Genomic DNA, 24,922 nt, shown 5'->3' on the forward strand with positions numbered 1-24,922 from the left:
TACACTTCTGATTTCACTCTTAAAATGCTCAAAAGTCTTTTTCTGACAACATGTAGGGAGACCTGAGGTTGGACATAAAGACACTAGATGTAATACCCACCATATATTGTATTCAGTGCTTCACACAAGTTAATCTAAATATACCTCAAAATACCATATTTTGTTGAATAGGCAACTGAGGCTTAGAGCAAGATGCCAACTTGCCCAAGGACACTCAGTGGCTCAAACCTGATCTCACCCGGTGCTTAAGTGGCTGTTTCTAGGCCCCAGGTTTCTGACAACATTCCAGGTGAAAGGACAAGTTGGAACCATTGAGAAACAAATGAGCATCTTGTAAACCCAAAATACAAGACCTTGCTAAACACCAGAGCTTGCCCACAGCCAAGTTGTGAGACTTAAAATTTGTCTTTAGGGCATACAGCCACATCCACTCACCCCCGACACACCAAGGCTTCTGGAACATTTCTTTCTGCTTTAGATGTCTATTTCCAAGTGGTTAAAAAAAAATACTGACTGAGGATCAGAATCCCTAAATTTTGGGTTTTGCTCTGCTACCAACATCTTGCATGTTCTTTGTAGAGTTACTTTGCCTTTCTTTCCTTTAACTTCTTTCTATCTGCAAAAATGACGAAGGAGTGCACTAAATATGAGGAACTGAGTCACCCCAATGCCAAATGTAACAAGCTGTGGGTCAAAATTTGGATGTCTGCATTGGAAATTATTCTGAAGCCACAGACAGGGCTAAAAGGTAAGTATGGATAATTGGTGACTCTTGCCATAGACAGATTAAAGTGTTGACATCACATAGGACAAGAATTTGCCGCCAACAGATGAGAGGACTGTTGATGTCCTTGAATTGGAAATGAACGAGCTAATTGGTTAGTTACTTATTCACTGTAACCCAGAAAGCTGCAAATTGTGAAAAAAGTTTTTGCTGGTAACACACAGGAAATAGAAAATTTAGTATTTTTCCCAGTGGAAAAGCACTCTTGTACCACCAAGCAGAAGAGAACATGATGTCTTTTCTTTTGATGTAATTTAGGGTGATTCACAAAGTGTTCATAGCAGGGAAGCTGATGGAAAACTGACATGCCCCTAGACTTGAGAGAGGCTTTCTAAGTTTAAAAAGGAAACAGCTTATTCGTAAAATGTATTTGAATCCTACGACCTTCCCATATCTGTGTAATTAGCAAAAAGGCAAGCTGCAACCAGAGAGGTAAAGTATCAATTTATGTCATACTTATTTATTGAGAACCTCCTCTGAGTTGTGTACTAGGTTAGGCATAGAAAACAAACAATAAGCAAGACACAGTCCCTGGCTCCATGTGATTATCAGGGAGGCTAGGAAAAGTCATCTCTGCTTGGACAATCCCTTTGCAGAAATACCTCTCTTCTCCTGAAGGGACATGCACATGTACATATTATAATAAATGAATCTAGAAAATATACATATTTATATATAATGTATTATATATAATTATATATTACATATATTATATATTATATATAAATATTATATATTTTCTATTTCATAAAAATATTCTACCATTTGTGTAATATGCTATATATAAATATATACAACTCATATTCTAGATGTATATCTCATATATAATGTATAAATATGGTAATATATTAATATAGAATATTTATATAACCTGTTTTTGTATAGTATATATCTAAAATATATATTATATATAAAATATATAATCTATACATTTTATATATACATATGTATAAGACCTATAGTAAGTCACTGAAGTTTCAGAGTTTATTTGTTCCTTTGGTTAGAATTTCCTTAACAAATACAACCTACAGTATGCCGGGCAGATGAATAAACCAGAAAATGCAACTCAATGCAATTTTGTGTCATGTTAGGACTGAGTTCTACATGTTATCAGAACATAGGTCTGGGAACCAGGGAAGACATCTTGCTGAAACCACCAATAGGAACTAGCTCCTCGAAAGTGTGTGGATAGGGTGGGTTTGGGAGGAAATCAGAGTAAATGACAGGTGCAAAGTCCCAGAGGAAAGTAGAAACATGGCACCTTCCCTAAAAAGCAAAAAGATGAGTGCTTACAGTCGAGATTCAAACAAGGAATGGAAAGTAGAGAGGATGGAGTGATAAATAAAGGTCAGATCATGGCACAGTAAATGTTTTGACTTTGACACGAAGGCACTGGGGATCACAGGGCAATGACACTATCTGATTATTCTGGATTAGGGGAAGCAAGACCAGAAGGAGGAGAGCATGCCTATCCCATCTATTAATACTTCCCACTGTCAGGTTCAAAGTAAGAAGTGAATATTTACCTGTTACATGATGGATGAATAAATGAGTGAACTATTTTAGACCCTGTTACACTATTTAGGTTAAAGAAGATTGGGTTTAAACAAAGGTAATGAAAGTAGAGATACCCTGATATGGATCTATTTAAAATATTTAGAAAAGTAGTGGCTGGGCATGGTGGCTCACACCTGTAATCCCAGCACTTTGGAAGGCTGAAGCGGGCAGATCACTTGAGGTCAGGAGTTCAAGACTAGCCTGGCCAACGTGGTGAAGCCCTGTCTCTACTAAAAATACACAAATGAGCCAGGCGTGGGGACATGCACCTATAACCTCAGCTACTTGGAAAGCTGAGGCAGGAGAATCACTTGAACCTGGGAGGCGGAGGTTGCAGTGAGCCAAGATCACACCACTGCACTCCAGTGTGGGTGACAGAGCAAGACTCTGTCAAAACAAAACAAAACAAAACAAAACAAAACAAAACAAAACAAAACAGAAACAAGTGACTAAATGGACATAGGAGTTCAGAGATGACTTTCAGGTTAGTTTTTCTTGGTGAGTTGCTACTTGCATATGTAACAATTGCCATGTTTTTGGAGCTGTTCTGAGTGTTTACACATGATAATTCATTTAACCCTCATAAAGACCCTATGAGTTCAGTAGTATCAATATCAGATGAGAAAAAGGAGGCACAGAGGGGTTAATAATTTATTCCAGGTCATACGGCAAGTGACTATTAGGTCCGGGAGTTAAATTCCAACCATCTGGCTTTGGTGTGTACTATCCTGGGTATGAGGTTTGTGTCTGCTCTTAGAAATTATGGGAGAAGAATTTGCGTGAAGAAGAAAATGAATTGAAATTGAGACTTGTGAAATTTAAGTTTTCTGTGGAATACCCCAGTGGAAATAGTAATTAGACAAGTGAATATTTATAATAAAATTAATTAAAACTTCACCTAAAGTACAAACTCTAAGAAAATGGTTACAAAGGCCGGGCGCAGTGGCTCAAGCCTGTAATCCCAGCACTTTGGGAGGCCGAGACGGGTGGATCATGAGGTCAGGAGATCGAGACCATCCTGGCTAACACGGTGAAACCTCGTCTCTACTAAAAAAAAAACACAAAAAACTAGCCGGGCGAGGTGGCGGGCGCCTGCAGTCCCAGCTACTCGGGAGGCTGAGGCAGGAGAATGGCGTAAAACCCGGGAGGCAGAGCTTACAGTGAGCTGAGATCTGGCCACTGCACTCCAGCCTGGGCGACAGAGCGAGACTCCGTCTCAAAAAAAAAAAAAAAAAAAAAAAAGAAAAAACCTGAGAGTTCATTGCAGTTAGAATAAAACTACTAATAAAGGAAGCAACTACATGAGTGTGAACAATCTGAGATGAAAGTGTTGGGGGTATAGAAGACAGGAGTGGACTTTCAGGATGTGCATGGAGAAAGCAGGAAGGTTAAAAAGGAGGCCAGACAGAAATTTCATGAAGGAGGGCCTGGACTTTAACGGCATTGCTATGGGTACATTATTCCTGTGGGTTGTTCTCTATGTAATTTGTTTAGCAATTAATCCTACAGTAACTATTTATTACCAGAATAACTGGTTATGATTTTCATTCCACAGGGTGTGTTTAGTCGTTTAAACTGATTTTTTTGTAATAAAACTATAAAGGAACCCCACTACACATTGAAGAGGAAAGGTGTTTGAGCCAAATAATTAATAATTTTACACACATTTTGGTTGTCACAACCTCTTGAAGAATAGCTGGAACAGAGATGAGTCCTACTTGAGTGTTTTATATATTTCATTATAAACAATAGTTAACATTTATTGAGCACTCACCCTGTTCTGGGCACTTTGAAAACATTCCATACACATTCTCCGTTTTGATCCTCTTAACAAACTCATGAATTCGGTAAAATTTGTATTTTGCATTTCCATTTTGCATATGGGGACACGGAGGTTTGGAGAAGTGAAAGAAACTGCCCAAGGACCCAGGAGTGGTGAGGTTAGCAGAGGCACCTCCACCCAAGCCTCTGACCCTTACTCCTGCCCAGTGCTCTCTTCTCCTAATCTGACAAACTCAGTCTGGGCCAGACTGCGTGCTTCTTAACTAGAAAGTTTCCCAATGGTCACAGTTTGTTCTTTATGTTTGTTGTTCCAGACAAACCATTGCCCTGTAGCTGCTCTTTTCCCCACTGGCTTATCTTTGGACTGACTGGGAGGTGAAGGGCACTGTCCTTGTATGTGCAATTCCCAATTGGCTACTTCCTGGTGAACTTGATTTCTCATTTTGGGGCCCAGGAGGGTGATCATTGCCTAAGAACATTCCAGAGTTTACTTAAGGCAAACTATGAAGATGGTAAATTCTGTGCCTTCTTCCTTTCATTCTACTTCAGTGACTGCCTTTTTACTGGCATTACTCAAATTCTCCAGCTTTCTTACCCTTTAAATAATTGTACTGAGCCTCCACTCTGAGTCTGGATGTGTGCTCTATGTTGGACATATAACAATAAATAAGACAATTTTATTAGTGGTTTCAGGTATGTAGACAAGTCAGTATGGTACAGAAAGATAAATGTGATAAAAAAGATCCTTCAAGGTAGAGAGAAGCACCAGGTAGGGAGTAATCAGCCAGTATGCCAGTATTAAGGGTGAGGGCTTGATAGTTAAGGGTCAACTTCCCAGGGCTAGAAAAAGTTAAGCTAGCATTTTTTTTTTTTTTTTTTTTTTTTTTTGAGACAGAGTCTGGCTCTGTCGCCCAGGCTGGAGTGCAGTGGCCGGATCTCAGCTCACTGCAAGCTCCGCCTCCCGGGTTTAAGCCATTCTCCTGCCTCAGCCTCCTGAGTAGCTGGGACTACAGGCGCTCGCCATTTCGCCTGGCTAGTTTTTTGTATTTTTAAGTAGAGACAGGGTTTCACCGTGTTAGCCAGGATGGTCTCGATCTCCTGACCTAGTGATCCGCCTGTCTCGGCCTCCCAAAGTGCTGGGATTACAGGCTTGAGCCACTGCGCCCGGCCTAAGCTAGCTTTTGAAGGATAAAAGATTCCCTAGACTGGATTTGGGGGTGATGTTAAATAGTAGGTAGAAGAATCAGTCTATTTAGTGGTGCAAGGTCTCCATTAACAGGGCACATACTGGAAACTATGAGTGGTTTATTATGGCTGGGGCACAGGCTGTGAGATGGAGAGAAATAAGTGAAGCTGAAGAGGCAGGCAGCTTTCAGATTAAGGAGGGTTGTGTGTATCATGCTAAAGAGTTTGAACTTTCTCTCATTCTTCTGACTGAGAAAAGCCAAAGAAAGATTTTAATCAGGGCAGCAGCAGTATGTGAGTTTGGTTCTGAAAGTTTATTCTGGGGGCTTTTATGATCCAGTAGGACAGATTCTGGAGACACCGTTTGAACATGGGGCCAGTGTAATAGATAGTGAGGGCCTAAATTAATGCGGAGGCACTGGAAAGACAGACAAGTGTTTTGAGAAGTATTGATGCTATTGAATGGGGATGCTGCTGGCCTTAGAGTTGTTAGGTTTATAAAATATTTTTAAAAATTCATGAATGGTGATACCATTCACTGAGAAATGGATGCCAGCTCTACCAGGTTTGGGAGGTGCGAAAATAAATAATAAGTGTAACTTCAAACATGTTTCTATTTGAAGTTCCGATAACACATCCAGGTAGAAGTAATGAATTGGGGGCTAAAAATATAGATTTGAAGCTGAGGAGAAAAATCTGGGCTGGGGATAGAAATTCAAAAGTTATAAGCACAAACATGGTAAGTAAAATCAATTTATTTTTTTAAAGGTATAAACTTTATTCTACAGAGTGAAAAGAGAGCTGGAGAGAGGGTGGGCAATTATGGCATATCAATATTTAAGAATGAATTAAGGAAGAAGAGACAGATAAATAGTTTTCTGGAGATATAAGAGAAACCAGGAGAGAAAAGTTTCATTGAAGGCAAGAAAAGGGTTTTAAGGAGTTAAATGTCAACAGAACAGCAGAAATACAGAGTGAAAAGGGTCAGCAGAGGCTGTGCCTGTTAGTGGGTCACTAGAGACCCTGGAAGAACAGTTTCTCTGAAGGGATGAGGCCCAAAGCCAATTAGCAGTAGGTTAGGGAATACACAAAGGTTGAGCAAGGGGAAGGAGAAAATGCAGACTATTCATTTAAGAAGCTGAGGTTAGAGAGGGTAAGTGATTTTGTGGAAGGTAATAAGGCTCCTCAGTGGTATTATCTGGGACTTTATGTCAAGTGGCCTGACTCATTAAAATGCCTTTTGGGATTTTCTATTTATTTATTTAAGTATGTATTAGTCACCTACTCTGTTCTAGACACCTTAGATATTATAGCATGCAAAGCGAGTTAGGGATGACTGTCAAGAACTGTGAAGGGTCTGAAACTTTATTTCACTTGCAAGCTAACAAGGTAGCCTGCTGCAGTGTCACAGGTATTGGCACATGGTATGAGATTTTGGAGTCAGAGATAAAAGACACCTGGGTACTTACAACAATAACAATAACTAGTAACTTCATTTTCTCAAGCCAATCCCTGGGCATCAATTCCCATAGGGTGACAGGAATAGGGGGATGTGGTGCCCGCACACGTGATGCATAGTGTTACAGGAGAGAAATACTGAGTTTAGCAAATTTGAATCTTTTGTAATTGGCAATGCACATGCCTAATCGTCACCCTAGAGAGAGAGACATTACCTTTGTTATATTGGACAGTAAAGAAACTTCTCTCTGCTTTGAAGGGACACATGATCTCTAGCTTTCTAGGCTTATACATAACCTTGGAAAATCACTTCAGAACAAAGAGAGGCAGGGCCTCTGTCTACAAGATGTGCAGAAATTCTGGAGACCCATAGAAAATTGTCTCTTAACAATGATGTGGTAAAGATAAGTTGCCTACCCAATATATATATATATATATATTTTTTCACTTAGCAACAAAACCAAATATATGTCAAGCAGCAATGTAACTAATTGAAGACAATGTGGTAGCTGGAGCTCAAGCAGCCTTCTTGTAGCCTTACAGATCATAGCTACATAGGCCGGTGCGGTGGCTCATGCCTGTAATCCCAGCACTTTGGGAGGCCGAAGTGGGTGGATCATGAGGTCAGGAAATCGAGACCATCTTGGCTAACATGGTCTTTAACTAACATAGAAACCCTGTCTCTATTAAAAATACAAACAATTAGCCGGGCATGGTGGCGGGCACCTATAGTCCCAGCTGCTCGGGAGGCTGAGGCAGGAGAATGGCCTAAACCCAGGAGGCAGAGCTTGCAATGAGCCAAGATGGTGCCACAGGACTCCAGCCTGGGCAACAGAGCAAGATTCTGTCTCAAAAAAAAAAAAAAAAAAAAAAAAAGATTATAGCTACATAACAAAAAGGGTAAAGCATAAGGACAGTAGTCTAGGTCCCTGATGACTTTGTGGCACTGTTACAGCAGCTATGGACTGCTTAGCTCTGAATTTGATATAGGTGGATAAATATTATGTGTTTAAGCCATCAGAGTTGGGTTCTGTTACTCACAACCATATACAAATAGTTACTATTAGTAAAGAAGTGCAATTACTAATTTGGAAGAAGAAAAGAGTACTAGATAGTAAGATATCTGAGACCAGAATTATAGTCACAGTAATTATGAACTTATTGTGTTAACTTGTCAATTGACTTCTGTGAACTTTATATTTCTCAGCTTAATATTATGAACTTCATAGCTCTAACTTTTTTTATCCTAAATTAAAATTTTAAATTTTAAGAATTTAATCCTAAACTCTTAAACTAACCTTTTATATAATAAAATATTTATTTTTAATATTAACCTTTCTTTTTGATATTTTTAAACATTAATTTTAGTTGACAAATAACTATATAAGGTACAATGTGATTTTTGACGCATGTAAGCATTGCAAGATAGTAAGGTAATCAAATCAAGGTAATTAACATATTCATCACCTCAAAGATTCATCATTTATTTGTGGTGAGAACATTGAAAGTCATATCTTTTAGCTATTTTGAAATATACAATACAATATTATTAACTACAGTCATCTCGCATTGCAATAGAACTCTAGAACTTATTCCTCCTAACGATTAGGATTTGAAGCAAGTGGATAAATGTGTTTTGCTATTACTTTTAATGGCAAAAACGCAATTACTTTTGCACAAACCTAACATTATAACTTTGTACCTGTTGACCAACATGTCCTGCTGATCATCATCTCCCCATAAACTACCCTCCTAGCCCCCACCTGCCTCTGATAACCACAGTTCTACTCTCTACTTCTGTGAGTACCACTTTTTTAGCTTCCACATATAAGTGTGCCTGGCTTATTTCACTTAACATAATATCCTTCAAGTGTATCTGTTGTAAATGATAGAATTTCCTGTTTTATTTTTTCAGGCAGAATAGTATTCCATTGTGTAGATGTACCGCATTTACAAAATCCATTCGTTTATTTTTGGACACAGATTCTTTTCATATCTTGGCTATTGTGAATAATGCTGCAATGAACATGGGAGTGCAGGTATCTCTTTTGGTATAATGATTTCTGTTTCTTTGGGTACATATCCAGTTGTGGGATTGCTGGATCATATGGGTAATTCTATTTTTAGTTTTTTGAGGAACCTCCATACTGCTTTCCAAAATGTCTGTACTAATTTACAATGCCACCAACATTGTGTATGGGTTTGCTTTTCACCACATCCTCACCAACACTTGTTATCATTCATCGTTTTGATAATAGTCAATATAACAGGTGATATCTTATTGTGGTTTTAGTTTGCATTTCTATGATTAAAAATTTTGAGCATTTTTTTCATATTGCTGTTGGCCATTTGTATTTCTTCTTTTGAGAGATGTCTATTCAGGTTCTTTGCCCATTTTTAAAATTGGGTTGTTTCCTTGTAATTGAATAGTTTTGAGTTCCTTGTCTATTTGGGATTATAGCTCTTTAACAGTTATGATTTGCAATATGATTTGCAACTATTTTCTCCTAATCTGTGGGTGATCTCCTCACTCTGTAATTGTTTCTTGTGCTGTGCAGAAGCTTTTTAGTTTGATGCAATTCCATTTCTTTATTTTTGCTTTTGCTACCAGTGCTTTGGAAGTCATACCTAAGACCAATATAATGAAGCTTTTCTCCTATATTTTCTTCTAGTAGCTTTATAGATTCAGGTGTTACATTTAAGTTTTTCATCCATTTTGAGTTGATTTTTGTAAAAGTGGTTAGATAAGAGTCTATTATTATTCTTCTGTACATGGATATCCAGTTTTCCCAACATTATTGTCTTTTTAAAAACAATTCCTTTTTTTTATCCTTCAAAGCTCATTTCTTTTTTTTTCTTATCCTTCAAAGCTCATTTGATCTATAGCCCATTTTCTTTTCAACAGGAACCCATCTGAAAAATAAATCCATAAACAATACAGATAATGACTTAGTTTGCTACTTCCCTGTCCCCAACATAAGAATATGTGTACTTTAGAGATGCCTTAACCTAGGGGTATGACTTTTGGGGGAGGGGGGTGATATCTTTACTGTTATTATTATTATACTTTTAAGTTCTGGGATATATGTGCAGAATGTGCAGGTTTGTTACATAGTTATACATGTGCCATGGTGGTTTGCTGCATCCATCAATCCGTCATCTACATTAGGTATTTCTCCTAATGCTATCACTTCCCTAGCCCCCCACCCCCCGACAGGTCCTGGTGTGTGATGTTCTCCTCCCTGTATCCATGTGTTCTCATTGTTCAGCTCCCACTTATGAGTGAGAACATGTGGTGTTTTGTTTTCTGTTCCCGTGTTAGTTTGCTGAGAATGATGGTTTCCAGCTTCATGCATGTCCCTGTGAATGACATGAACTCATCCTTTTTTATGGCTGCATAGTATTCCATGGTGTATATGTGCCACATTTTCTTTATCCCGTCTATCACTGATGGGCATTTGGGCCGCTTCCAAGTCTTTGCTATTGTGAACAGTGCTGCAAGAAACATACATGTTCATGTGTCTTTATAGTAGAATGATTTACATTCCTTTGGGTATATACTCAGTAATGGGATTGCTGGGTCAAATGGTATTTCTGGTTCTAGATCCTTGAGGAATTGCCACACTGTCTTCCACAGTGGTTGAACTAATTTACACTCCCACCAACAGTGTAAAAGCGTTCCTATTTCTCCACATTCTTTCCAACATCGGTTGTTTCCTGACATTTTAATGATCTAATTAAACTAAAGAGCTTCTTCACAGCAAAAGAAACTATCATCAGAGTTAACAGGCAACCTACAGAATGGGAGAAAATTCTTGCAATTTATCCATCTGATAAGGGGCTACTATCCAGAATCTACAAAGATCTTAAACAAATTTACAAGAAAAAAACAACCCCATCAAAAAGTGGGAAAATGATACAAACAGACACTTCTCAAAATAAAATATTTATGTGGCCAATAAACATATGAACAAAAGCTCATCGTCTCTGGTCATTAGAGAAATGAAAATCAAAATCACAATGAGATACCATCTCACACCAGTTAGAATGGTGATCATTAAAAAGTCAGGGGTGTGGCTTTTTAATGAGTTTTCCAACACCTTTAAGTTCGGTAAGGGAGGAACTTAACTGAAACATCTTATAATAATACAAATAGCTTGTATGTCATAGCTTCTATGTCCCTAGTGCTTAGCATGGACCCTGACATGCTTAGTTCCTCAATAAATACTTGTTGAATGAATGAAAACACAATAGCATTTTAAAAATAGAAACTTAAGAGCAAAAGAAAAAAAAAAATGGGGCATGACCCACTTTGACCTGATCTACTACCTCCACTGCCTTGTAAAGTGTGACCCAGAAGATTTCATGTAAAATAAATTCTTTATAATCCAAAACAGACTAGATCAGACAGAAAAAAAAGATATTTAAGTTAAATGGTTTCTGATTGTCTTTTTTTTTTTATTTTTTAAGGAACAGTAGGTCATTTGTTCATTGGAAACATAGCTGTCAATTTAAATTATGCCATCGTTTGAATAAATTGATATTGGATAATGAGGTTTCACTGAATCACTGAATGTCTACATATACTTTTTTCCTCTGGGCTAAATAATTTCAATTCCTCTAACCTTTTCTCATGAGTTCTATTTTCTAGCTCTTAATCACTCTTTTGTTCTCCCATGAACTTGAATAAAAAAATGTTAACCAGCAACAAATATCACAGGATGATTTGTATATGAACATTAGCCCTATGTTCACCTTCAAATACATCATGCCATTGGTGGTGCTACTATCAGATTTAATATTTTATGATACACTAGCATACTTTTCTACCTTACTGCCTGGAATTGTCTCTTAGTTTAAAGTAGGCAAGTAATTAGTATCAGGCAAACCAAATAGCAATTGGCAAATAGGATATTCTCATGTCCAATTTAGATATTTCATTTTTTCATTCATGAATCTACACATACATTCATTCCATTGCCATGTATTATTTCCTTATTCTGTGACAGACTCTGAGCTAAATACTGGTATAGAGACAAAATGGAGTTCAGAGCAGTTCTCAGTTGTCTATTACAGAAACAATTATAATAGAACATGATCAAGCACAAAGATATCAAGACAGGATGCTACACAAATGTAAGAATGTACCTCAATGCAGTTGACATCAGGTGTCTTGAAGGATAAGCAGTTAGCCAGACAAGAAGAGATGATTGGCTAATTGCTACCTTGAGTGATACCAACACATGATATATTCTAGTGACTACAACAAAAGAGTTGTAAGTTTGAGGGAGATTGTTTTATCTGTTCTTGCCGTGACACAGGACCATGACTGAAGTGCAGATCCTTCCCTGTGTACTATGTTAGATGTCAGAGATAGAGCAGAGAACAAGCTAAATATGGCCAGGGGCTGTCTAGAGGAAGAAACACAGCACTGAACTAATGGTTAAAATCAGAGTGACCTATTTTTACTTAGGACATTCTGATTTTATTCCCTTTTTCTAACTTAATTAATAACCATGCCCCCTTTCACTGTTGAAAGTCCCAGTTTGAATAATAAAGTTATATGGTCATTGTTCTGGGACAATGTGATCATTGCTACCCTAGAGGTAATATAGAATAGGATGGGAGTCCTGGGGGAAGAATACCAAAAAGAAACTTCTAACCCAGTTGATGGGCCAGTACGCTGATATTACAGATGACATATTTCTAGAAATTTCCAAATGATAACAATGAGGCAAATCCCTTGCCAGATTTTTTAAAACTCCATACTATCCAAGTGGCTATTTTAATAGTCTGGTCCAAGCAAGCATTGATAACTCAGTTACACTGATGTGAAAATGAAGATATCAAGTGAGAAATCAAGTTGTGTTCATGAGAAGTCAGTTTTTCCTCTGTGCAATTAAGAGAGAAACACAATCAATAGTGTAAATTTTTGGAAGGGTAAAAATATCAATGGATTCACAAGATTAAGCAGGTTTCTGCTGGAAGAATGTTTGGGCTGCCATTGAAATGAATCCTGAAGCCACACAAATGAAAATCTATTTCAGAATTTCTTGCAGGACATGGAAATATTCAAGTAAAATGCTTGTGCATATTTAGAAAGACATTGATACACATATAATGACTCCAGGTATTATTTATTCCCCATTAAATGAATATAGATACCTTGGAAAATGAAACATGAACATTTAGATTTCAAAAGGCAAAACATACTTTGAGATTCGATTGAATTGACAAACAAACAACGTTGTATAAAAATGAACCTTATCGGCCGGGCGCGGTGGCTCAAGCCTGTAATCCCAGCACTTTGGGAGGCCGAGACGGGTGGATCACGAGGTCAGGAGATCGAGACCATCCCGGCTAACACGGTGAAACCCCATCTCTACTAAAAACTACAAAAAAACTAGCCAGGCGAGGTGGCAGTGCCTGTAGTCCCAGCTACCTGGGAGGCTGAGGCAGGAGAATGGCGTGAACCCGGGAGGCAGAGCTTGCAGTGAGCTGAGATCCGGCCACAGCACTCCAGCCTGGGCGACAGAGCGAGACTCCGTTTAAAAAAAAAAAAAAAAAAAAAAAAAAAGAAAGAACCTTATCTTCTCTTTGTGAGGTTGAGGGAGGGGTTCCTTGAGCTGAGAGTAATCCAGTCAGGAGACCCTAGCAAGCTAAAGAGGAAGGGGGCTAAAGAGACATCTGTCCTCATTTATCCAATTATCATTCTCAATTTTCTGTAGCTACAGGTCCACTTCAGAAAAAAAGGACAGGCTCTGAGAAGAGTCAGGATGACTTTTAGAGGGTCAGGATTGGAAGAAGAAAGAAAGAGAGGAAAACAATATTTTTAGCATCTCTACATGTCAGGTACTGGGCTGTGTACTTGCCATATAATACTTTTTTGATTTCAAGAATGACCCATTGGTAGATATGACCTGGGAAGCCCATGGCTCAGGAAGGCTAAGTCCAGATTTAGACCATATACAATTGATTGCAGGCACCTCAGTTAAAGCCCAGTTTAGTTAAACTCCAGTGACTGTATTATTTCTTCTCTTTATTCCTTAAGGCATTTCTGAGGTCAAAAAATAATTTTTGATAAGTGACATTGGTGAAAAGAAAGGGGATTCCAGATGAAGGGACCATGGTGAATCAAGGTGTTATTTTATCCAGGGCTAAAACATGTTTATAAAAATGTATCTTAGAATCTTCCATTATTGCCACAAGTTGCCACAAGCAGATATGTTCTTGCAGCAGAACAAAAAAAAAAAAAAAAAGGAAAAAAGAAAAAAAGATGAAATTAGAGAACACTATCGTGTTCTCTACAAAAGAAGAACCAGAACATTAATCATGGGGCCTGTATCAGTTAGACTTCTTTGTTGCAAGTAATAAATGCCATTTTTGGTTCACTTAAGCAAACAAAGAAGGAAAAGCCCAAGAATTGAGTTGTAGGATGCACAAGAGCTGGGACAGCTTCTGGAATCAAGGAAGCAAAATGGCCAATTTTTTTTTTTTTTTTTCTGGGAGCTATGATCAGCATAAAGATCTAAACTGTAGAAAGAGAGAATCAAAAAGCTCCAGCTTGGATATGGGCCACCCCTGGATGAGTGGAGCAAGGTACCTTGATTGACAGTGACAGAGAGAGTTCCGCAGAGCAAAATCCATATTAAAAATCACATGATGTCAACAAAGAAACATCTTAGGACATCTCATCTCTTACTACTGTAGTTTAAATGTCCTTCCCCTGTATGTTAGCTTCCTAGGGCTACCATGACGAAGTAACACCAATTGGGCAGTTGAAGAAAACCAAGAAATTTATTGTTTTATAGTTCTAGAGGCTAGAAATTTGCAATTACGGTGTCAGCGGGGCCATACTCCCTTCTAGGGAAAATCCTTCCTTGCCTCTTTTTAGTTTCTGGTGGCTCCTGTCAATCCTTGTCTTTTCCTGGCTTCAGTCTCTGCTTCCGTCATCACATGGATTTTTTCCCTGTGTGTGTCTGAGCACATGCTCTCTCCTTTTTAAGAATACCAGTCATTGGATTTAGAACACATCCTAATCTACTATGACCTTATCTTAACTAATTACATCTGCAAAGACCATATTTCCAAACAAGTTGTCACTTTGCACTTCAAGGTAGTCGTGAATTTTGGGGTGATAATTTTCAAAACTTTATACTTCGTCTTCTTCTGGAACCATTTGGTTTTCTCTATCACAAGCTAACTATCCTGTCCTCTAATTTACAAATTAAATGAGTTTTTATACAGAGTTATGGTTCTTTAAGGGTAAGGACAAGGTCATGTTCATCTTTGCTTGTTCAGCATCTAGTAGAGTGTCTGGTATGTTGTAAGCACAAAAGCAGTTTATTGAATGAATGAATAAATAAACCAACCAGAAATGAATTATTCAACTAATAGGAGACATAAGAAAAAAAAAAAAAACTACAAAGGAATCAGGAATGGCACTTGGCATGTATCCCTATACAAGATTATAGAGTTTCATGGTCCCGTCATATACCCAAACAACACTATTGAAGAAACAGCAAATAAAAGCATGTTTCCTGTTCCCCATAAAGGTTTATAATGGCCTGAATATTGAGAAAATTGACCTTGCTTCCACTTTGATTCTTACAAGTTCTCAGATAAAATAGACAATTTACAACTTCCATGTATTTTCTCTATATTTCTCAACTAGTTTGCCTTTTCCTAGTGTGATTACATCATGCAACCCTGTTTACCTCCCCTGGCCTTGGCCAACTTCCTTTACTTTCACACCCATTGCAAAGCAGTTTTGCTTTTCCTTCAAGGATTTTATTTTTATACCCTGCTTGTCTGTGCTTAATTTACATCTTCTCCTCCAGCTTCAAAGGTTTGCCGAGGCTATGACTTCACCTCCTTAACAGTGGTCACTTTCTTCTTTGAAGCTGAGTATTCATTTGAAGAGAGATGCTGTGTCTTTTGGCTCCTTCTCCTAATCCATGCTGTCAGGAGATGAGGGAAAACACAGTTGCCCTAATGATTTGATAGGATAAGTCTGATACTTTCTGGATTTAAGGAACCAGTCCACTTCCCTGCTATGAATTGGAATGAGAGAGAAAAATGATTCTAATTTTAGGCTGAATCTTCAGAGGTTCTTTTCCTTAGGCATTGCTGTCATGGGAATGTTTGGGGGCATAAGTGGGGACATGAACATCCCTGAAAATTGCCTGGTGAGGACAGGCAGCAGGCTGTCTTTATTGTTGACCCCTGATTCCCACAACGTAACCTTCCTCCTTTGCTGTGCCTGCCCTGATCGTACTTCGAGTTTACAATTACAATTTGTTTTTCATCCTGTTCCATGTCCTTGGAGAGAGATCACTTTGATGATGGTGCCAGAAACTAATTGTGAGGGGAACCAATTGTATGGGAGGATGAAATCCATGGAGCCAGAGATCCTCAGCATCCTGAAGAGAAGGGAGGTGCCATAAGGGAACATGTTTCCAGGGAAGACTCCAGGCTTCTTTTCCTGGAGACCTCTCAGAATAGGTTGTTCAGCCCTCCTACTGGAATTACTGAGTCTTAAGTTTGGAAGGGATCATATTAAGCTGTGCTGTTTAAGTTCTTTAAGAGTGTGAATTCCCTGGGCTATGAGTTCCATGCTGTCTAAATCAATGGGCTGATGTGGTGCCGTAGAAGAGTTGGCTTAGAATCGGGTCAACTAGTGTCAGAATCTTGGGTTCTACCTCTGGCTGGGTTACTTTGTTAACAATAGTATTAAAAATACTAGCAAGCATTTATCGAGTACACATTATGGGCATGTTGTTGGGCTGAGTGCCTTACTCTCAACAGCTTAATTTATCACAATAACGATTCTATGAGTAGGTATTATTGTTGTTGTCATTAGGTTTTACAAAATAGAACACAAATACATAAGGCACAGCTTCTAAGATCACAGAATTAGTAAAGGACAGAATTATTAGGGAAGAGCAAGGTCTTGCAAGTTCATGTGCATGCTAAACAACTACATAATACTGCCAAACACTACACTACACATTTGCCAAGTATTGTTTCCTCATCTGGAAAATGAAGACAATAATCCTATTTATGGATGTATAGGATTAAGTAAAATTGTTACTGGGTTGTGAAAGTGAGTAGCCAGTTACCTAGAATATGGGCTTTCATTATGATTGCCAGTGCTTTTTTATTTCCTTCCTTCTCTCTTCTGCAGACCACAAACCTTAAATCTTACCTTGGAAGGCATCCTGTTCTACATGGCTGTTCTACATGGCCGTGGGAGATTGCTTAGCAATTTGTCCCAGTAGTTCCATGGGGCTTACCGGCCTGTTTCCAGCCAGCCCCATGAGAGCAAAGGCATTAGAGGGACTGTGCAAGGCTGCCAGGGATTCCCTGTCTACTCTGGGCACATCCTACTAAGCATGAGGCCCTGATACATGTTGGCCGGAGGAGGCTGCCTGCTGCTCCCCGTTTCACAATATCTTGATGAAATGTGGTTCAAAAGTGTACCAATGAGGCTTACACAATCTCCCACTCCTTCAGAATTAAGAAACTAAAGCATGTTTCCGGCTCCTCTGCAGCCCAAATGGGGAATCCTATCAACTCCATAGCCCCTTGGAACTCCCAGTGGGGGAAACCTAAACCTGAGGCCCACTTTAGTCTTCTTTCCCTAAGGAGCTCTTATTGGCCTGCTCTATGAAATTCTCACCATGATCCTCCAGAGTCCATGCCCCCACTTTACACAGAAAACTGATGCTCAGCAAGATTCAGTAACTTGCTCAAAATCACGCATGAAGAATGCAAGCCAGAGCTGTCTGATTTCAAAGCTCTTGACAATACTTCGCTTTCCATTATTGCACTGGTCTGGCAGTCCAGGTGACAAAAATCTAACAGAGCCATTTATTCACTCATTTACAAGTATTTGTTGAAAATCAATGATGTCCTAAATATAGATGCTGGGGATACAGCAGTGAATAAACAGAGCTTTTCTGTTCTCATCCAGAGCTTACAATCGAATGGAGTAGGAAACAAACAAGAAACAAACATATAGATATATAAAATGTCAGGTAATAGTAAGCACCAAGAAGAAAATACATGTGGCTGAGGAAGACTTCTCTGTGAAAGTGACTTCTGAACAGAAAATTGGATTAAGTGGGAAAGTGGTTCATGAAAATATTGGGGAGGAACAAAGCAGGAAATGGAAAATTCACAGCCTCTGATGCAGGAGTGTGCTTGCTGTGTTTGAGAAAGAGCATGGGGATAGCTAGAGACAGGCGGGTGAAGGAAAGTAGGAGATGAGGTCAGAGAGGTGACATTACAAATGGCCCATGCAAGGCCACTGTGGGGACTTGGCAGTTTTCTCTGAGAGAAATGAGCTGGGAATGAGGGGTGAAGTGGCTGGGACAGTGGTACATCTTCAGGAAGTTATGGTTCCAACACTAAGCAATGAAGGGGTTGGATTTCACTGGTGGTTCCCGAGCTGGCTGCACAGTGAATCTCCTAATGACTCAGTTAAAGCTGTGACTACCTGGAATCCACCACCAGAGACCATGATTCTGTAAGTCTGGGGCGCAGGCTCTATTGATGGTTCTGATACCCAGATATATTTGGCAACCATTTCCCTAGACTCACTCTAAGACTTTGCTGATCAACGCCTCTGTTAATGACCCCAAATCTGTACATGGACAAGAGCTGTAAATACAATATGAAATATTAGCCAGTGTGAAAAGGCCTCTGTTATCTTATCTATGTAAGGATTTGCAGTATGATCTTATTACTTCTCTCTCTCATCACTTATTTTCTCCCTCTGAACATGCGGAAGAGATTAAATAGCTAAAGAGAGCAAATGACTACATTCTAATGCAGAAGGCTATCAGATTAAACCCTCTGTCTTTTTGTGTACCTTTTGATGGCCTGTGAATTGACTTAAACTGGAAACGTATTTACTATCTAAATAATCTGCTTGGTATTCTGTAACATTACTCCAATTACTCATCCTTTCAATAAATTTAATCTATTGATTTGAGCATCTTATTCTATTTCACACTCTCTCCTTTGCTCAAGAAAAGCCTCAGTAGTCTCATAATAAAGGTGAAATTAGATTTAAAATGCTCAGGGAATTTTTCTCCCCTCACACTTCTTTATTCCAAACCCAGATATGATATGAAGCATGAAAAATAGCTATATTTTCAAGAGAATCAGTTTCAAATTTGAGAATTGACATGGATAGGTTTACCTACTGATTCATGTGCTGTGTTCTAGACTGCATTTCGAAATGTGTGGTCACACATGTATGCCTAAATTTTTAGATGATTTTAGACCATAGATTTCTGTGGTGCCAGTCAGCAAACTCTATAAAACAAGAAGTAAATATTTTAGGTATTTTGGACCATATTGCAACATGGTCCACTGCAACATCTCTGTTGCCACTACTCAGATCTGCTGTGGCAGTGCAAAAGCTTTCATGGACAATATGCAAATGAATGAGCATGGCTGAGTTTCAATACAATTGTATAGATAGAAACAGGTGGTATGCCAGATTTGGTAAGCACGCTTTGGTTTGCCGAATCCTGATTTAGTCTAATTGTTACATTTTTGTTTTTCTTTTCATTTTAAATTAAGAAAATTAAGTCCCAGAGATGATATTTGACTTGGGTTGATTGTAGCACTGCTGAGACAGGAACCGAAGTCTTTTGACCCAGATCAATGCTCTTTCAACTGTACGAGGCTGCTCCTATTCAGGGGCTCACATTGATAGCACAGGAGCTCCAGCTTCCAAAGCAGAGCTAGAAATGAGTTGAGTGTAAGTTGATTAGATCTTGATGTGGACATGAGTTCACTGCCAGGAGTCCTTGACTGGTGCCTGTCCTTCCTCTTCCCTTTCTGGTAGTGGTGCCGTGGGAGGCACTTCTCACCCTAATCTCTTTTAAGCGTACATTTATACCTTCTGCAACCACAACACTAAAAGAATCCAGAATATGTGTTTGAACCAGCTATGAAGACGGCATTGATGGTAGCCCCAACTGCACCTGCAAACGCAATCCATTATCCCTCTCTTTTGTTAATAACCTGTCCCTTCAGACAGGTCCCTACTCGCTTTCCTCTGAGGACAATTTTTACTCAGATGTACAACTGATTGCAGCTACAATTTCTCTCTGGGGCCTAAAACCCCATTCATCTTACTTTTTTTGAGAAGTGAGATAAAAGCAAGCATATTGCTTATCTCTGTGGAACAGGAATTTCCAAGTTCCAATTTCCTGTGGATCCCACAATCTTGTCCCAAAATGTTAAATACATTTTTGTCTTCTTGTGGTGTTTATCTTCCTGTTTTCCTTTCACTTGCAATACTATAGATATTGCATTTATTCTTTTTTTGCTCTTTCTTATATAAATCCCCCATATTAAGTTGACTTTTGATCTAAAGTTCTAGAATTTGCTGTAAAATTGTCACTTTCTGTTCTTTAATGAAGGTTGAATAGTCAACCTTAATGAAGGTTGAAAGACAATGGTCCTTTCTACCAACTGAATTTCTCTACTTCATGCTGCTGAGTACACAACAATGATTTCAAACTCCTTTCAAAAAGTAGTTCAAAGTACTCCTTTCCCCCGATTATATTGACAACATCCATATACATATATATAGTTTTTGAAACAGACTCTCGCTCTGTCATCTAGCCTGGAGTGCAGTGGCATGATCTCAGCTCACCGAAACCTCCGCCTCCTAGGTTCAAGCAACACCCATATCTTAAGCTAAACCTTGAATCTCCAAATGGTTTATTTCCTACTCAACTCAGGAATAAAATTTAAAGAGATGACATTTGTGGCCATTTGTGGAAGTGTTTTGCAAATATGAAATGTTGTCACTTTTATTGTTTTCATTTTCAACATTTTTTCTAGGCTCCTTTATTTTCATGCCAACTGTCTGGATACTGGAATTTTAAAAAAACCTCAATAGATTTCCAGCATCTGGTTATTGGGCCTCCCCTTTCTTAAGTTCTAGGATTAAAATGTTCTTCACTCACTATTACTAAAAATTAATTCTCTTAAATTATTTTTAAAATGTTTGAAGGAAAATATAGTCCTGCCCTTTTAAGGATCAAAAGTCATTTGTATCAGAAAAAAAGGTTGTAAAAATCCCATATGACAAAACCTGTAGTAAAACAGTGATCTTACATAAGTCTTTGCAAAATAAATTCTACCCAACAGAGTAGTTTAGAGGAAGAAATAATTTCGACCTGTGATTTCCTACGAATCTTTTCTAAATTGGAGTGAGAATTAGAACAACTACTGCAAAAATATCAGAAATGAATAGTGCTACTACTCATCTCTGTTCTTCCTCATCATGGCAGCCTATGAAAGAACAAGCTGTGGCCATGAGTAAAATTATTCAGGTAAAATACAGAGGTTGTATACTTATGTTAATGGTCTTCAAAAAAGCTTACTTACCCTAACATGAAAACAGTGAGTGGCTAGCCAGGTACAGTGGCTCATGCCTGTAATCCCAGCACTTTGAGAGGCCAAGGCAGGTAGATCACTTGAGGCCAGGAGTTCAAGACCAGGCTGGCTAATATGGGAAACCCTCTGTCTACTAAAAACACAAAAATTAGCTAGGTGTGGTGGTGCATACCTGTATTCCCAGCTACTTGGGAGGCTGAGGCACAAGAATTGCTTGAACCCAGGAAGCAGAGGTTGCAGTGAGCCAAGATTGTGCCATTGCACTCCAACCTGGGTGACAGAGTGAGATCCTGTCTCAAAAAGAAAAAAGGAAAAAAAAAAAAAAGAAAAGAAAAGAAAAAGAAAACAGTGTGCAGTTAACAGGGTCTCTTTGCAAACTTTAAGTCATATTTATTTTAGTGCTGTATCAATTTCTGCCCTAGTTTTGGGTAGACTGGTTCATAAACTAATCAGTTAACTAATTGATCACATATCATCATATGCAGGTAATGTGCTAGGCACTGTAATAGTAGGATCTGCTCTACGGGCAACATGGCTGTTACTAGCACCTGGCTTTACTGTAGTTACTCACATGAAGTAGCCTTGCCACCATTCCAAGGGCTTCATTATGGTCTTAAGACTGTTTGGGTTGCTGTAACAAAATACCTTAAACTTGGCAGCTTATAAATAACCGAAACATATTTCTCACGGTTTTGGAGCCTGGGAAATCCAAGATGAAGTGTTGGTAGACACTGTGTCTAGTGAGGTCCTCTATCCAACTTGAGAGAACAGCAGCCTCTTGCCGTGTTCTCAAATAGTAGAAGGGTTTAACTAGCTCTCTGCAGTTTCTTTTATGAGGGCATAAATCCCATATGTGAGGGCTCCACCCTCACGACCTTATCACTGCCCAAAGGCCCCACTTCTTAGTACCGGCACCTTGGGGGTTAGGATCTCAACATATGAATTGTAGGGGGCACAAAATTTAGACCATGGCAATCAATTCTCCCATTTTATTATTTCTATGTGCATAGTCCATTCTGCTGACAATAAATGAATACATTAGTTCCAATACATCCAATGTTCTAATTGGTGAGCTATCTCTTATTCTTCAAACCTCAATCTACATCTACTGAGTATCTACTAAGGGCCTGATGACAGGTAGATACTAAGAATACATGATGAATTAAATAAGACTCCTTCTGGGCTAAGGTGTGAGGATCACTTGAGGCTAGGAGTTCAAGACCAGCCTGGGCAATGTAGTAAGACCTTGTCTCTACTAAAAATTAAACATTAGCCAGGCTTGATGGTGCACACCTATAGTGCCAGCTACTCAGGAGGCTGAGATGGGAGGACCACTTGAACCCAGGAGGGTAGAGGCTGCAATGAGCTGTGATCGCCCCATTGCACCCCATCCTGGATAACAGAACAAGATGATATCTCAAAAAAAAATTCTCCTTTAAGTGGAGAAATATACTTGTGAGCAAAGAACTGTCACACATTGTGACATATACTTTATGTATATTTCACATGGTGAAGGGCAATCTTCCCTGAAGAAATGACACTTGATTTAATCTTGTAGGTAAACAGGCATATTTCAAATCTTTTATGAGGGTAGTTCCACGAACTTATAGATCCATTTTCAAAACTATAAAATCAAACCTCACCTGTTGCCTCAGACTTCAAACACATTCAAATGCTTCTTTTATCCCAAAGTCCTTCCTCAGTGACAATTGAGTACTATTCCATGACTAGACTAAGTACCAAATTCTTTTACTGCTGAGAAATATTTGTATCTGTTTCAGACACTATCCTAAATATTGCAGGTGACTTTTGAGCATTATTTATTTGAAAGTCACAGCATTTCTCTTTATTATTTCTCCAGTAATTTTCACTGGGTCTCTTTGAAAATAGGTCTCTGTCGCTTGTCTGAGTTGACAGATTCCATTCTTATACAGTAAATTCTATGCAACTCTAAATTTCTCAACATCTTTCTTTGAGCGCCATGTTTTTCTCACTTACTGTTCCAGTTGCATGACAGATTCAGGAGTTTGATGCAGGTGAACAGTAGGAAAATTATGAAGAGGGTGGCTGGGTGCGGTGGCTCATGCCTGTAATCCCAGCACTTTGGGAGGCCAAGGTGGGTGGCTCACTTGAGATCAGGAGTTTGAGACCAGCCTGGCCAACATGGTGAAACCCTGTCTCTACTAAAAATACAAAAATTAGCTGGGGGTGGTGGTGGGCACCTGTAGTCCCAGCTACAGGAGGGAGGCTGAAGTGAGAGGATTGCTTGAACCTGGGAAGTGTAAATTGCAGTGAGCCGAGATCACACCACTGCACTCCAGCCTGAGTGACAGAACGAGACTCCATCTCAAAGAAAATAATAATAATAAAACAAATTAAAATTATGAAGAAAGAAACACAGAGAAGAGGAGAGGCCAGAGGAGGAATTTCTCTGCTGTAAATGGAAGTAAAAAGTAGCAATTTTACATTATGATTTAGGCATCCAGATCTTCAGTAGGAAAAAGGCAAGCATTCCAACCACAAGATGCAGAGAAGCACAGGACAGAGCCTCAAGCGGGAGAGAAGAGCAGGGCAAAGCCTCTGAAGCAGGAGAGGAAGAGGCCAACTTAGGAGGACACCTCTGTAGGAATGTCTGGACCAGCAGTACACATGGGGTGGAGGCAGGAGGTGAAGCTGAGGAAACAAGGTTTGGGGGAAATTTTTTAAAGGGGTAGTCATAGAGACCGGTGTGATAGGTCTGATTATTTGAAGAGGCATCTGATTATGAAGTGTTTTGTATGCTATGCTGAGGATTTTGAGCTTCATCTTTAACATGAGAAATTTAGGAAAGATTTTAATGGTGCAATGAAGCAAGGAGATAATGCATTTTTTTCCTTAAATTACTTTTGGTGACAATAGTTAGAATTGAAGAGGCTCAAAAATTACAGGGCTGGGCAAGTTGGCTCATGCCTGTAATCCCAACACTTGGGAAGGCCGAGGTGGAAGGATGGCTTGAGGCCAGGAGTTCAGAAGCAACCTGGTCAACAGAGTAAGACTTGATCTCTACAAAGGAGAAATAAAATAATGATCCAGGCGTTGTGTTGCACACTTTCATCCCAGCTATCTGGGAGGCCGAGGTGGAGAATCACTTGAGCCCAGGAGTTGGAGGCTTTAGTGAGCTGTGATCATACCACTGTACTCTAGCCGTGGCAACAGAGCAAGACCTTGCCTCAAAAAACAAACAAATAAACAAAAAAGAACAACAGGTTTGGAAGATATTGAAAAAGTCCTGAGTAGAAACTAAATTGAGGTGGGAAACGAAATATTTTCGGACCGATTTGATTGATTCATCATTAATCGTGATTCATTCATCCATTTCTTTCTTTTTTTTTTTCATTCATTCATTTCTTCCACAAATATTTTGCCTGCCATGTGGTAGGCATGCATGTGTTGGGCAGTGAACCAAACGGATGCTCACTCTCATTTGGTTTATAGCCTAGAAGGATAAAAGTATAAGAAGTAAATATAATTGCAGAGTTACTAATTAAGAGGTACAATATACAGTTAGATAGAAGAAATAAGACCTAGCATTAGATAGATCAATAGGGTGAATATAAGTTAACATTCTTCTATTGTGTATTTCAAAACGTTAGAAAGTAATTTGAATGTCCGTAGCATAAAGAAAAGGTAAAACACGTAAGGCGATGGATATCCCAATTACTCCGATTCGATCTTTATGCACGATATGAA

Source organism: Rhinopithecus roxellana, chromosome 9 (assembly GCF_007565055.1).
Source record: "Rhinopithecus roxellana isolate Shanxi Qingling chromosome 9, ASM756505v1, whole genome shotgun sequence".
In the NCBI taxonomy this organism is placed as follows: Eukaryota; Metazoa; Chordata; class Mammalia; order Primates; family Cercopithecidae; genus Rhinopithecus; species Rhinopithecus roxellana.